Below are 12,108 nucleotides of genomic sequence, written 5' to 3'. Positions count from 1 at the left end.
CATCATATGTCATCGAGGAATTGCAAATTAAAACAACAATGGGATACCACTACACACCTATTAGAATAGCCAAAATCCAAAACATTGACAATACTAAATGCTGGCGAGGATGTATAGAAAGAGCGACTCTCATACCTTGCTGGTAGGAATGCAAAATGGTACAAGCACTGTGGAAGACAGTTTGGCTGTCTAACACTAAACCAAAGTGTGTCAAAACTAAACACAGTCTTACCATGGGATCCAGCAATTGTGTTCCTTGTTATTAACCCAAAGAAACTGAAAACATATTCACACAAAAACCTGCACACGGATGTTTACAGCAGCTTTATTCATAGTTGCCAAAACTTGGAAGCAACCAAAATGTCCTTCAGTAGGTGAGTGGATAAATAAACTGTGTCCAGACAATGGACTATTGTTTAATGATAAAAAGAAATGCACTATCAAGCCATGAAAAGACATGAGGAACCTTAAATGCATATTACTAAGTGAAAGAAGCCAGTCTGAAAAGGCCACATAACATTATACCAAAAACATTCTGGAAAAGGCAAAATTATGGAAACAGTAAAAGGATCAGTGGTTGCCAGAGGTCAGGAGGTAGGGAGAGAGATAAATAGAGCAAAGAGGATTTCTAGGGCAGTGAAACTATTCTGTATGATACTGTAATGGCAGATACACGTCATTATACATTTGTCAAAACCCATAGAATGTATAACACCAAGAATGAACTCTAATATAAACTATGGACTTTGGGTGATAATGATGTATCAATGTAGGTTCACTAATTATAACATATGTATCACTTTGATGTGGGCTTTATGATAGTGGGGGAGGCTGGGCATATGTGGGGACAGGGTGTACAAGGAAAATCTCTGTACCTTCCCCTCAATTTTGCTGTGACCTAAAACTGCTCTAAAAAATAAAGGCTATCAATAAAAAAATACCAACAGCAGTAACAACTACCATTTCATGAGTGTTCAACTATGATACACATTTACTTATCTCATCTACTCGACATATCAACTTTAGGAGGTAGGTATGATTGTGATCCCCATTTTATACACTGGAGGCTCAAAATGGTTAAACAACATTCCCACAATTACACAGTAAGAGATACGGAGTTCAAACCCAAGTTGGTTGGGTTCCAAGCCTGTGCTTCTCACACTTGCAGACTCTCCTCTTGAGGGCAAGCTTCACCTCCTTGAAGGCATCTCTAGATCATATGAAAAATGAGGTCACCCTTGGACTTGGGGAAGTATTCAAATTATGCCCCAAAACGTTCAAAACAGAGCACTGTGGAAAAGTGCTTGTTTCTCTGGTGTACAAAGCATATGTAAGCCTATTAACGTATGCCTACATTAATGCCTGTATGTATGTGTATGTATTGCACTTTAAACAATATGGGACATGGTAAACCTCAGAGTTCAACTACAAAGTAACAGCAGGTTAGCGTTCGCCATGAGTTTGGTTGAGTCGTCTGCTTTTGGAGAGGGACCATTTAAGAGATATAAACTCTTAGATCCAAGAATCTCAGTGAACTCCAAACACAAAAAACATGAAGAAAATCACACCATGGCAGAGCATGATCAAACTGCTCAATTCCAGAAAAAATACATGTTATGAACAGAGAAACAAAAATAAGAATTAGAGAAGATTTTTCATAGGAAATAACACAAGCAAGAAGACACTGGAGCAATTTCTTTAAAGCACTGAAAGAAAAAATATCTGTCAACCTAGAGTTCTATATCCAGTGAAATATCTTTTCAGAAACAACAGAGAAGAATTCTGCTTCCACAAAGATGGAATAGACATGCTTTTCCTAATTCCTCCCACTAAGTACAATGAAAAACCTAAACATTATATATAAAACAAATGTAAGATGACTCTGAAAGGTGGCACACCTGCTGGGGATCTTGGGCCCCAAGGAATGACATGGTGGTGAGTTCCCTCGGTTTTCTTTTTGCCTCATATATCCCATACTTGGGCACCCTGGAAATGCCAACAAGCAGAGTCAAAAAAAAAAAAAAAAAAAAGCCCAGGAAAAGTCTTCTTTCTTTAGCCAAAGTACAAGAAAAGGAGAAACCTACAAGACAGAAAACTTTTATGCAATAACTGCTCTACGCTAACCAAGCACCATGGGAAAAACTGTGACCCCATGTCCACCCAAGCCAGCAAGACCAAGAGGGGAACTTCAGCTTCTACCTTCACCAGGCAGAGCAGGTTAAACAAACAAACAACAGTGACAAGAACCAAAAACCCCAGGATCCAACAATATGCTATCCACCAAAAACTTAACTACTAGAGGGAGATTAAACAGCTATTAAATATAATGGAAAAGAGACGGGCCACATAACAGAACAAGAGTTCTGTTAGTTGCCATGCTGTGGCAGTGGCTCACATAGAAGAACTAGCAGGACTTACAAGTAGGATATGCAACCATGCACTGGGGCTTTGGGGAGGAAAAAAGAAAGAAACTAGAAACAAAGCACAAATTGGACTGAGATTAAGTAGAAGAAAGGAAATGATAATGGTCAGAGCAGAAACCAATGAAGTATAAAAGAGAAAAAACAAATAAAATCAAAATATGGTTCTTTGAGATCCAAAAAATTGATAAACTTTTAGCCAGACTATTCAGGAAAAAATAGAGAAGACACAGATTACCAAAATCAGGAATGAGATAGGTGATGTCAATACATATTCTATAGATATGTAAAAGATAACAAAGGAATGTTATTAACAGCTTTGTGACAAGAAATTAATAACATAGATGAGATAGAAAAATTCTTTAAAAGACACAAACTACCAAAGTTTACTCAAGAAGAAACAACCTGGAATAGCCATATATCCATAAAAGAAATTGAATATGTAATTAAAAATCTTCCTACAAATTAAAATCCAGCATCAAATGACTTTACTTGTGAATTCTACCCGACATTTAAGGGGAAAAATAATACCAGTTCTACAAAAACTCTTCAAAAAAAATTGTAAAGGAGAGAATACTTCCCAACTCATTCTATTAGGCCAGCCTCACCCACAAACAAAAATCAGACAAAACCAGCATAATAATAATAAAAAAAAACTAGAGATCAATAACTCTCATGAATATATATGCAAAAATTCCAAACAAAATTTTAGCAAGTACAATACAAGAATATATAAAAAGGATAATACATCACAACCAAGTGGGGTTTATATCAGGAATGCAAGGTTGGTTTAACATCTGAAAGTCAACCACTATAATTCATCATTTACCAAACTAAAAAAGTAAATCCATGTGATCATCTCAATAGATTCAGAAAAAGCATTTGCCAAAATCCAACATTCATTCCTGATTGAAAAAACAAAAACACACTGTCAGCAAAGTAGGGGCAGAAGGGAACTACTTCATCTACAGGGGTCTACAAAGGCCTACAGCTAATATCACATTTAATGGTAAAAACCAAATGTTTCCCCTGTAATGTAGGGGAAGAGACCAATGAGGTCCACTTTCATCACTTCTATTTAACATTGTACTTGAGGTTCTAGCAGTGTAATAAGGCAAGAAAAAGAAACAAAAAACATCTAGATTGGAAAAGAAGTAAAACTGTCTTCATTCACAGACAACACGATCGTCTACATAGAAAACCTGACAGAATTTAACCAAAAACACTACTAGAACTAACAAGTGAGTTTAGCAAAATTTCAAGACACATGGTCAATATGCAAAAATTAAAAAAAAGAATTTCCATCCACACCTCATTCCATTTACAAGAGTTAACACAATATGGAACATAAAACTACATGTAAAACCTAAAACAAATAAAACTTCTAGAAGAAAACACAGGAGAAAAATCTTTGTGACTCTGGTTTAGGAAAGGATTTCTTAGATAGGACACCAAAAGCAGGATTCATAAAATAACCCAAATTGATAAGCTGGACTTCAAAATTAACATCTTCTGTTCTTCAAAACACACTATTAAAAGATTAAAAAGACAAGCCACAGACTAGGAGAACACATTTGCAAATCATATATCTGAAAAAGATCTGCCTTCCAGAATACATAAAAAAACTCTCAAAAGTCAATAAAAAATAAATGACCTAATGAAAAAATATGGACAAAAATGTGAACAGATTCATCAACATAGAAAACATGGCAAATAAGCACATGAAAAGATGTTCTACATCGTTAGTCATTATTTCTAACCTAGTAGAAATTCTATTCCCAGCTAAACTATCAATTAAGTATGGAGGTAAAATAAGGGCATTTTCAGCTATTTAAAATCTTAAAACATTTACCTCCAAATCACCTTTCTCAGGAAGCTATTGATGTATGCACATCACCTAAAAATGAAATGAAACAAAACAAGAAAGAGAAAGATGTGGATTCCAGGAAACAAGAGTTCTGATACAGGAAGGGAATGAAGAAACCAGCATGATGCTGAAGGGAAGTGACAGGGCAATAGCTGTGCAGACCAGCTTGAAGTAAAGAGGATGCAGGTTCCAGGATAGACGTCTCCAAGGACAAAAATACAACCAATTGATTGGATGATGAATTTGTCTATACTGAGTGAAATTGTATGGTTCTGTCAGAAAGTTTGGGGTCAAGTAAGTTATAGGCACATACTGCTTTAAGCGGGGAAAAAAAGACAATCATTAGCTCTAAGGAAAACCAAAAGTTGTACAATTTACAAAATGTAGTTATAATCTATGGCTCAGCTGTGAACCATACTACAGGGTGGAAGTTTACAATCCCACACCTCACTGATGCCAAGCAGACTCTAACTTGTCCTCATGAAACTGTTCTGTGCCTGTTAGAAAGTGGTGGAAGGGTGGCAGCACAGGGGTTTTGAGAAATGTAGCTGTTTAACCAAAATGCCTGTGACACTGAAATCGGACCTCCTCGAGGTCATATGGCAGGCTAAGGATAAATATGACAAAGTCGTCCCTTTTATGAGACTTGTTCACCATAAAAATCTGTCTGCCATGTCTCTAAGGTAAGATTCCGTGTTAATTTTGCAGATACTCTCCCCAACAATGACAATTATTCTGGCCAATGAAAGAGTTTGTGCCTTATCTAAATCAAAACCCAATGCAAACCTTGGTTTTGGGGGAGAGGAAGAATTCATATGTGTGTGGGATGTAGGTATATAGAGGGCGGGTATTTTAAAGAGTTCGCCTTCCACTATTTGTTATAAGAAAGTCACTGGACAACAGACAATCAAGATAGAAAATCAAGAAATAGTAGGTACATCCCTAAAGATGTGTCTTGTGGGCCTCAGTTCCATAGCTTAGAGCATTTTATAAGGATGTGCCCCCCAAAAATCTGTATCTTAAAAAGTATAGTCTCCATAATTCTCTAGAATAGAAAGTAACAACAGTCAATGCACTACATGACTTTTGAATAAATAAGAGAGGAGGGAGGTAGAGGAGAGGATTATGGCAGTAGCAGCTTTGCTATATAATATTCACACCATTATTCCACACACAGAAGAGAACATTTAAGGAACAGGTTTGATCCTATAATCTTCTGCACTCATGGTAGCCCCCTTGTCCTGATGGTTGCATTCAACCTTTAAAAAGTAAAACTTAGGATCGCAACATGACTTAATCACAAGAGGGAGATTAAATAGCTATTAAATATAATGGAAAAGAGAGGAGCCCCACAATAGAAGGCTTTTTCTCACTTGGAGCCATGGCTATAACTCTTTGGCAAAAATTATCACAGAAATATAAAAAATGAGATTTTATTTTATTATTTATTTATTTTTAAAGATTTTATTTTTTCCTTTTTCTCCCCAAAGCCCTTCTGGTACATAGTTGTATATTCTTCATTGTAGGTCCTTCTAGTTGTGGCATGTGGGACACTGCCTCAGCGTGGTTTGATGAGCAGTGCCATTTCCATGCCCAGGATTCGAACCAACGAAACACTGGGCCGCCTGCAGCGGAGCGGGCAAACTTAACCACTCGGCCACGTGGCCAGCCCCTCAAAAATGAGATTTTAAATGGTGATAACATCTTAGCGTAGATTTTTGTTTCTTTTCAATATTGGAAGTATTCATTTTTAGGTGATTAAAATACTGCCTACAGCATAACGTTTTTTCTTAATTCTGTAACAGGTGATGCAATCCCCAGTTTAATATTTGTATTATATTGATAGGTTTTCCCCTCAATTATGTATTAGTTGACACAGCCCTGTGTGTATTAAAAACTCAGGCTTTCAGAGCAGAAAGACTAGATTTTTTTTGCTGAAGAATCTTCACCCTGAGCTAACATCCACTGCCAATCCTCCTCTTTTTTTTGCTTGAAGAAGACTAGCCCTGAGCTAACATCTGTGCCAATCTTCCTCAATTTTGTATGTAGGTCACCTGCCACAGCATGACTAACGAGTGGTGTAGGTCCATGCCTGGCTTTCAAACCTGTGAACCCAGGCCACCAAAGCGGACGGAGAACATGGAACTTTCACCACTAGTCCACCAGGCCAGCACCAGACAGACTAGATTTTAACCTTGCTTTGCCACTTTGTGCTGTGTGGCCACAGAGTATGTAATTAACTGCTCTAATTACTATGACTCAAGGTTCCTCATCTGTAAAATGGGGGAACAGAGTTTTGTAGGAATAAATTAAAGTATGCAAAACTCCTTAGTGTACTACTGGATCTAAAAAAATGGTACTTTTCTAGTGGATAGACACTGCAATAGAAAGCACTGACTGAATAAGAATTTCTTAATCTCTCCCCCCAGTTCACTTCAGCATCAAAGCACGTAAATGCTGAAGCAGATCAAAGGGGCAACACGTGGCCATATGGCAAGGCATGACTTATTTCTGTGGCCACCTCCAATGGAGGGCACAAGAAGTCACACCTTGAAGGCCTACATTTACTAAGAATGGAAAAACAGGAAGTTCACGTCACTTTCCAGGCCCCTAGCCACCTTTTAATAAAGATATTTCCAAAGGTGACAGAGGTAACCTGACTTTAATATGAAATGGTTTTTTCCCCACAATTCTGTAGTTTCTTAGGACATTCACAGAGTTGTGCAACAATCACCACTAATTTTAAAATATTTTCACCACCCCCAAAGCAAACCGAGTACCCATTAGCAATCATTCTCCAATTCCCTCTACTCCCCTAACCCTGGCAGCTACTAATCTACTTCCTATCTCCATGGATTTGCCTATTCTGAGCATTTCACATAAATGGAATTGTACAATATGTGGTCTTTTGTGTTTGAGTTCTTTCACTTAGTACATTGTTTTCAAGGTTCATCCATGTCGTAGCATGTATCAGCACTTCACTCCTTTTTATGAGTGAATAATATTCCATTGTATGGCTATCTTACATTTTATTCAATCATCCCTTGATGGACATTTGGATTGTTTCTTCTTTTTGGCTATTATGAAAAATGCTGCCATGAACATCTGTGTGCAAATTTTTGTGTGGACGTGTTTTCATTTCTCTTGAATATACATCTAGGAGTGAAACTGCTGGGTCATAAGGTAACTCTACGTTTAACTTTTTGAGGAACTGCCAAACTATTTTCCAAAGCAGCCACCCCATTTTACAGTCCCACCAGCATTGCATGAGGGCTCCAGCTTCTCCACATCGTTTGTTAGTGTCTGTCTTTTTGATAAGTAGTAGGTGTGAAGAGGTGTCTCACTATGGTTTTGATTTGCACTTTCCTAATGACTAATGATGTTAATCAAGCATCTTTCCTTGAGTTTACTGGCCATTTGTATGTCTTTTGGGAGGGATGTCTATTCAAACGTTTGCCCATTTTTAAACTGGGTTGTCTTTTTATTGTTGAGTTATAAGTTTTTTATACACCCTGGATACAATCCCTCATCAGATATACAATCTGGAAATATTTGTTCCCATTCTGTAAGATTGTCTTTTCACTTTCTTGAAGGTGTTCTTTGAAGCACAAGCTTGCAATTTTAATAAAATCTAGGTTATCTACTTCTTTCATTACTTGTCCTTTTGGTGTCATATCTAAGAAACCATTGTCTAATGTAAAGTCATGAAGACTTACTCCTATGTTTTCTTCTAAGAGTTTTATAGTTTTAGCTCTTACTTTTAGGTCTATGATCCATTTTGAGTTGATTTTTGTACACGGTGTGAGGTAGGGATCCAACTTCATTCCTTTGCATGTGGAGAAAATCAGCTGTTAAACAGTTTTCACTGAAGTGTGACAATAGGCCATGCATATACACATATTCAGTCATTCATTCAAGGAATATATGCATTAAGAACAATATTTTGAGATATGAACTGATAATTTTTCTTCCTCTATTTTTCCCTTTCCCTCTCAACATTCAAGCTTATAGCAGGCTCTAGGCTTCCTTGCCTAGGAGAGGTTTATGGCAAGGTAGCTTCCTGGCTTTTGTTTTCCCAAACACCTAAATTCTGGGACCACAAATTCCCAGGGGAACTGACCAATTATATTGTCCTGAGAAACAAAGAAGAACTTGTTTTCCCCTCTGCCAGAGCAGATAGAGAGTCCCCAGAGATGAAGGCAGAAGAGAGGAGAAGAGGGTACTGAGAGGAGAGGGTCTGCACCCAGTTTCCCAGACATACTGATGAAAGGAGTGGCTGTGGATGTGTCTACACCATGCACATCCTCAGCCCAGATTCTCAACCCAAAGTCTGGCATGAGGCAGCAAAGAATCACTAAACCACAATGGCTTGCAAGGATAGGAACAACATGGCAACAACTGACCAAACATCAGATGGGATACCCCACATGCACACACAAACACTACCCTGAGTGTCTGTGTACCATGCAACCTGAGCACCACCCTGGGATTATATCACATCCTGAAGAAGCAAAGGGCCATGAGGAAATCCAAGAAGCACTAAAGTTACATTTGTTTCCCACCAGCAAGGAAAATGGCGACTCGGAGTCAGAATTAGTTTTCTAGAAAGCGGTTATATCTCTTGCACCCCTAATTGCATAAACTGACATTCATAACTGCTATACAAATACCGAGAACCCACTATGTATAGGGTTAGGCAAAGATGGGGTGGGGAATATAAAAGTCAATCAAGACATGGTTAGCCAAGGCATCTATAGCCCGGTAAGGGCAAACATGAAGAACCGTAGTTACCATTTATCACACATCACCTGTGTGCACACCTTGTCCTACACTCTTTGTAAATAGATTACATTTAATGGAATCCTCCTCACAACATGACTTTGAAGTTCAGAGGAGGCAAGGGACTTGGCTAAGGATGCATACTAGTAATTGTTGGGACTAGGAGATGAACCGAGATACACCTAACCCCAAGTCCATTTTCATTCCTGAAGCTATAACTCCCTCCCACGGAGAGGTCACTCCATGCTATCCTTTGATAACCCAATGTTCACTGGACATAGACTCTGGTTCACATTTTCTAAGAGCTGGGATAGGGTAGTGTCAAACCAACCTCTTCTAACCTGGTGTTCAATGGCCAGGGGTCCAAGGTTGGGAGGAGACATCAGCCAAACTGACTCCCCTGACCACAGCACCTCTGACCTTGACTGTATCTGTCAAGCTATGTCAACTAGCTCCTCTCAACAGTCCAGATGTCCATTACCATTCACACCATCAACATGTACAGCACAGAAGGGACAGAACTGATTTTGGGGGGAAATCCCAACTTATCTATGTGCAAAAGGAAGAATTTGGGGGCCAGCCCAGTGGCGCAGCAGTTAAGTTCGCACATTCCGCTTCGGCAGCCCCAGGTTCGCCAGTTCAGATCCCGGGTGCAGACATGGCACCACTTAGCAAGCAATGCTGTGGCAGGCATCCCACATTTAAAGTAGAGGAAGATGGGCACCGATGTTAGCTCAGGGCCAGTCTTCCTCAGCAAAAAGAGGCGGATTGGCAGCAGATATTAGCTCAGGGCTAATCTTCCTCAAAAAAAAATAATAAAAAATTTTAAAAAGGAAGAATTTGGTTATAGGCAAAATGGAAATTTTTCTTATAGGGAAAAATCTCACAGAGCTGTTTTGCTTTGAGATGCAGACACATAACTTGGTGCCTAAGAAACTATTTTAAATTCTTGTCTGAAGCTTCCTAGAAACAATAAAAGGAAAATAAGGTGATTCTGGCATTGAAATGTTAATAGTTTTTCCTTAAGTATTAATCTACTGAACAAATGTTGAGAATGAAAGAAGCAGACATATAAATGCTGTGAGAGCCATGATTTATATAATTTATATTGCTGCTTCTGCTATTTGATCCTGGGCAAATGACCAAACCAACTCAAATCCCAAAGAGAAGCATAGTGAGCCATAGAGAGAAGTAGAAAACACAGAGAAATGTAAATTATACGGGACTAATGTCTCTTCTTTTGTCTTTTTCTGAGGAATAAATCTCTCCCCATTTGGGATGATTATATAACCATCTAACTTTCATTTTCTTATATACAAGCTGAACTTCAGAGCTGAGGACACTCAGAAATCATTTGGGCCAATGTCCTATCTCGTAAAAGGGAACATTTGCGATTCCAAGAGGTTAAGTGACTTGTCCAATGCCATGTGTTCATTAGAACAAATAATATTATTTCATTTCAACTAAGTGGGAAGGGTACTGACCTAGGAGGGAGAAAACCAGGATTCTAGGTCCCACTCAGTCATGAATGAGTATGTTTAGAAAAGTGTTAGATTAGATGGTTTTGAAAAATCCTTCTCTCTCTGAAGGGGCTATAATTTTGTGAACATGAACATCAGCAGTTTTTTGATTTTTTATTTTTATAAACTCAATACCTTTCTCGGCAGTTATGATTAAGAGGCAATATGTATAGTAGTTATGAGTGTGGGCTTTAGAGTCAGACTTTCTGCCTTGCGATCCCAGCTCCCACATTTACTTGTGGTGAAAGCCAGAACAAATCCGGTAATCTCTCTACTTCAACTGCAAAATGAAGACTGTAACAGGACCCACCACACAGAGCCACATAATGATTAAAGGAAAGAACACGCATCAAGTATTCAGCACAGTGCATGGCACACGGCAACTGCTCAGTAAACAGAGATTGCCGTTAATACTATCATAAAGGAACCAGAGTTGGTGTATTTGTGTAGGTTACAAGGAACAGAGGCAGCCCAAGTGCTAATGTCCACATCAAGGTGGATCTCATTCTCTATGGCTAAAAAATAAAGAAACCATTTCCCAACCTCCCTTCCTGATAGTGGTAGCCAGTGACGTGTAAGATTTTTTTTTTTTTAATAACATAGGACTTCTAAAAATCTCTTCAGAGGGGGCCTACTCAGATGGCAGGAACACTTTTGCTCTTTGCTTCTTTTCTTCTTTCTGCTTGGAATGCAGAAGCAATGACTGGGGTGTCAGCAGCCTACTGATCACAAGGCAAGTGCTAAAAGGGTTTTCAGAGACTCAGTCCTTGAGCCAGTAATCCAATGATGGCAACCACTGACCTCCAGACTTCTTGTTTATGAGGAAAATAAACTCATGTACATTTTTTAGCTATAATTATCAAAATGCAATACCTAACCAAAATATCCCCCAAAATGTATTTCTCTTTTTTATCAACAAATATTTGCACACCTGCCTGGTCAGCCACTTGCCCCTGGCCACTTGGAGGTCCTAAGTCTGGTCATCATTGGCCATCACTTAGATTTGTGCAAAATGTCCAAACTGTCTTCAAGGTCCCTGCTACTCAAAGTGTAGTCTGTGGACCAGCAGCATTAGCATCACCTGGGAACTTGTTAGAAACACAGAATCTTTGGCTCCATGTCAGACCTACTGAATCAGAATCTGCATTTTAACTGGGTCTCCAGAGATTTCTGTGCATGTTAAAGTCTGAGGCTCTGGACTAGATTTCCAGGCTATGCTCAGTCAGTTCTCTTAAACACTACTGCCAAAATCATCTTCCCAAAGCACAGCTCAAATCATGTCACTCTCCTCAAAAACCTTCAGAGGCTCCTGCCTACAGACTAAAGTTCAGACTCCTCACCCTAACCATCAAGGCCTTGTATGATCCCGTGCTATGCTGGAAATGCCCCTCAGAGTGCCTGCCATGCACGTAGTAGGTAGGCAATAATAAGGTTCTGCATTAAAAACAAAAAAATTAGTGTACCTGAGAAACAACAGAGTCCCTAAATCTGGCTTTGCTATGTTAGGCATTTCAGATACAGT

At 38.8% G+C, this 12,108-nt stretch overlaps 1 protein-coding gene across 6 annotated transcripts in view; it reads right to left on the bottom strand.

Annotated features, from left to right (window-relative positions):
* Positions 1-12,108, bottom strand: part of EIF4E3 (eukaryotic translation initiation factor 4E family member 3) — a 63,660-nt gene that overhangs the window by 49,678 nt on the left and 1,874 nt on the right. The window lies entirely within an intron of this gene.

This window comes from Equus przewalskii, chromosome 15 (genome assembly GCF_037783145.1).
Source record: "Equus przewalskii isolate Varuska chromosome 15, EquPr2, whole genome shotgun sequence".
In the NCBI taxonomy this organism is placed as follows: Eukaryota; Metazoa; Chordata; class Mammalia; order Perissodactyla; family Equidae; genus Equus; species Equus przewalskii.
The sequence above is the reverse complement of the archived record's forward strand: the minus strand, read 5'-3'. Positions and strand labels throughout refer to the sequence as shown.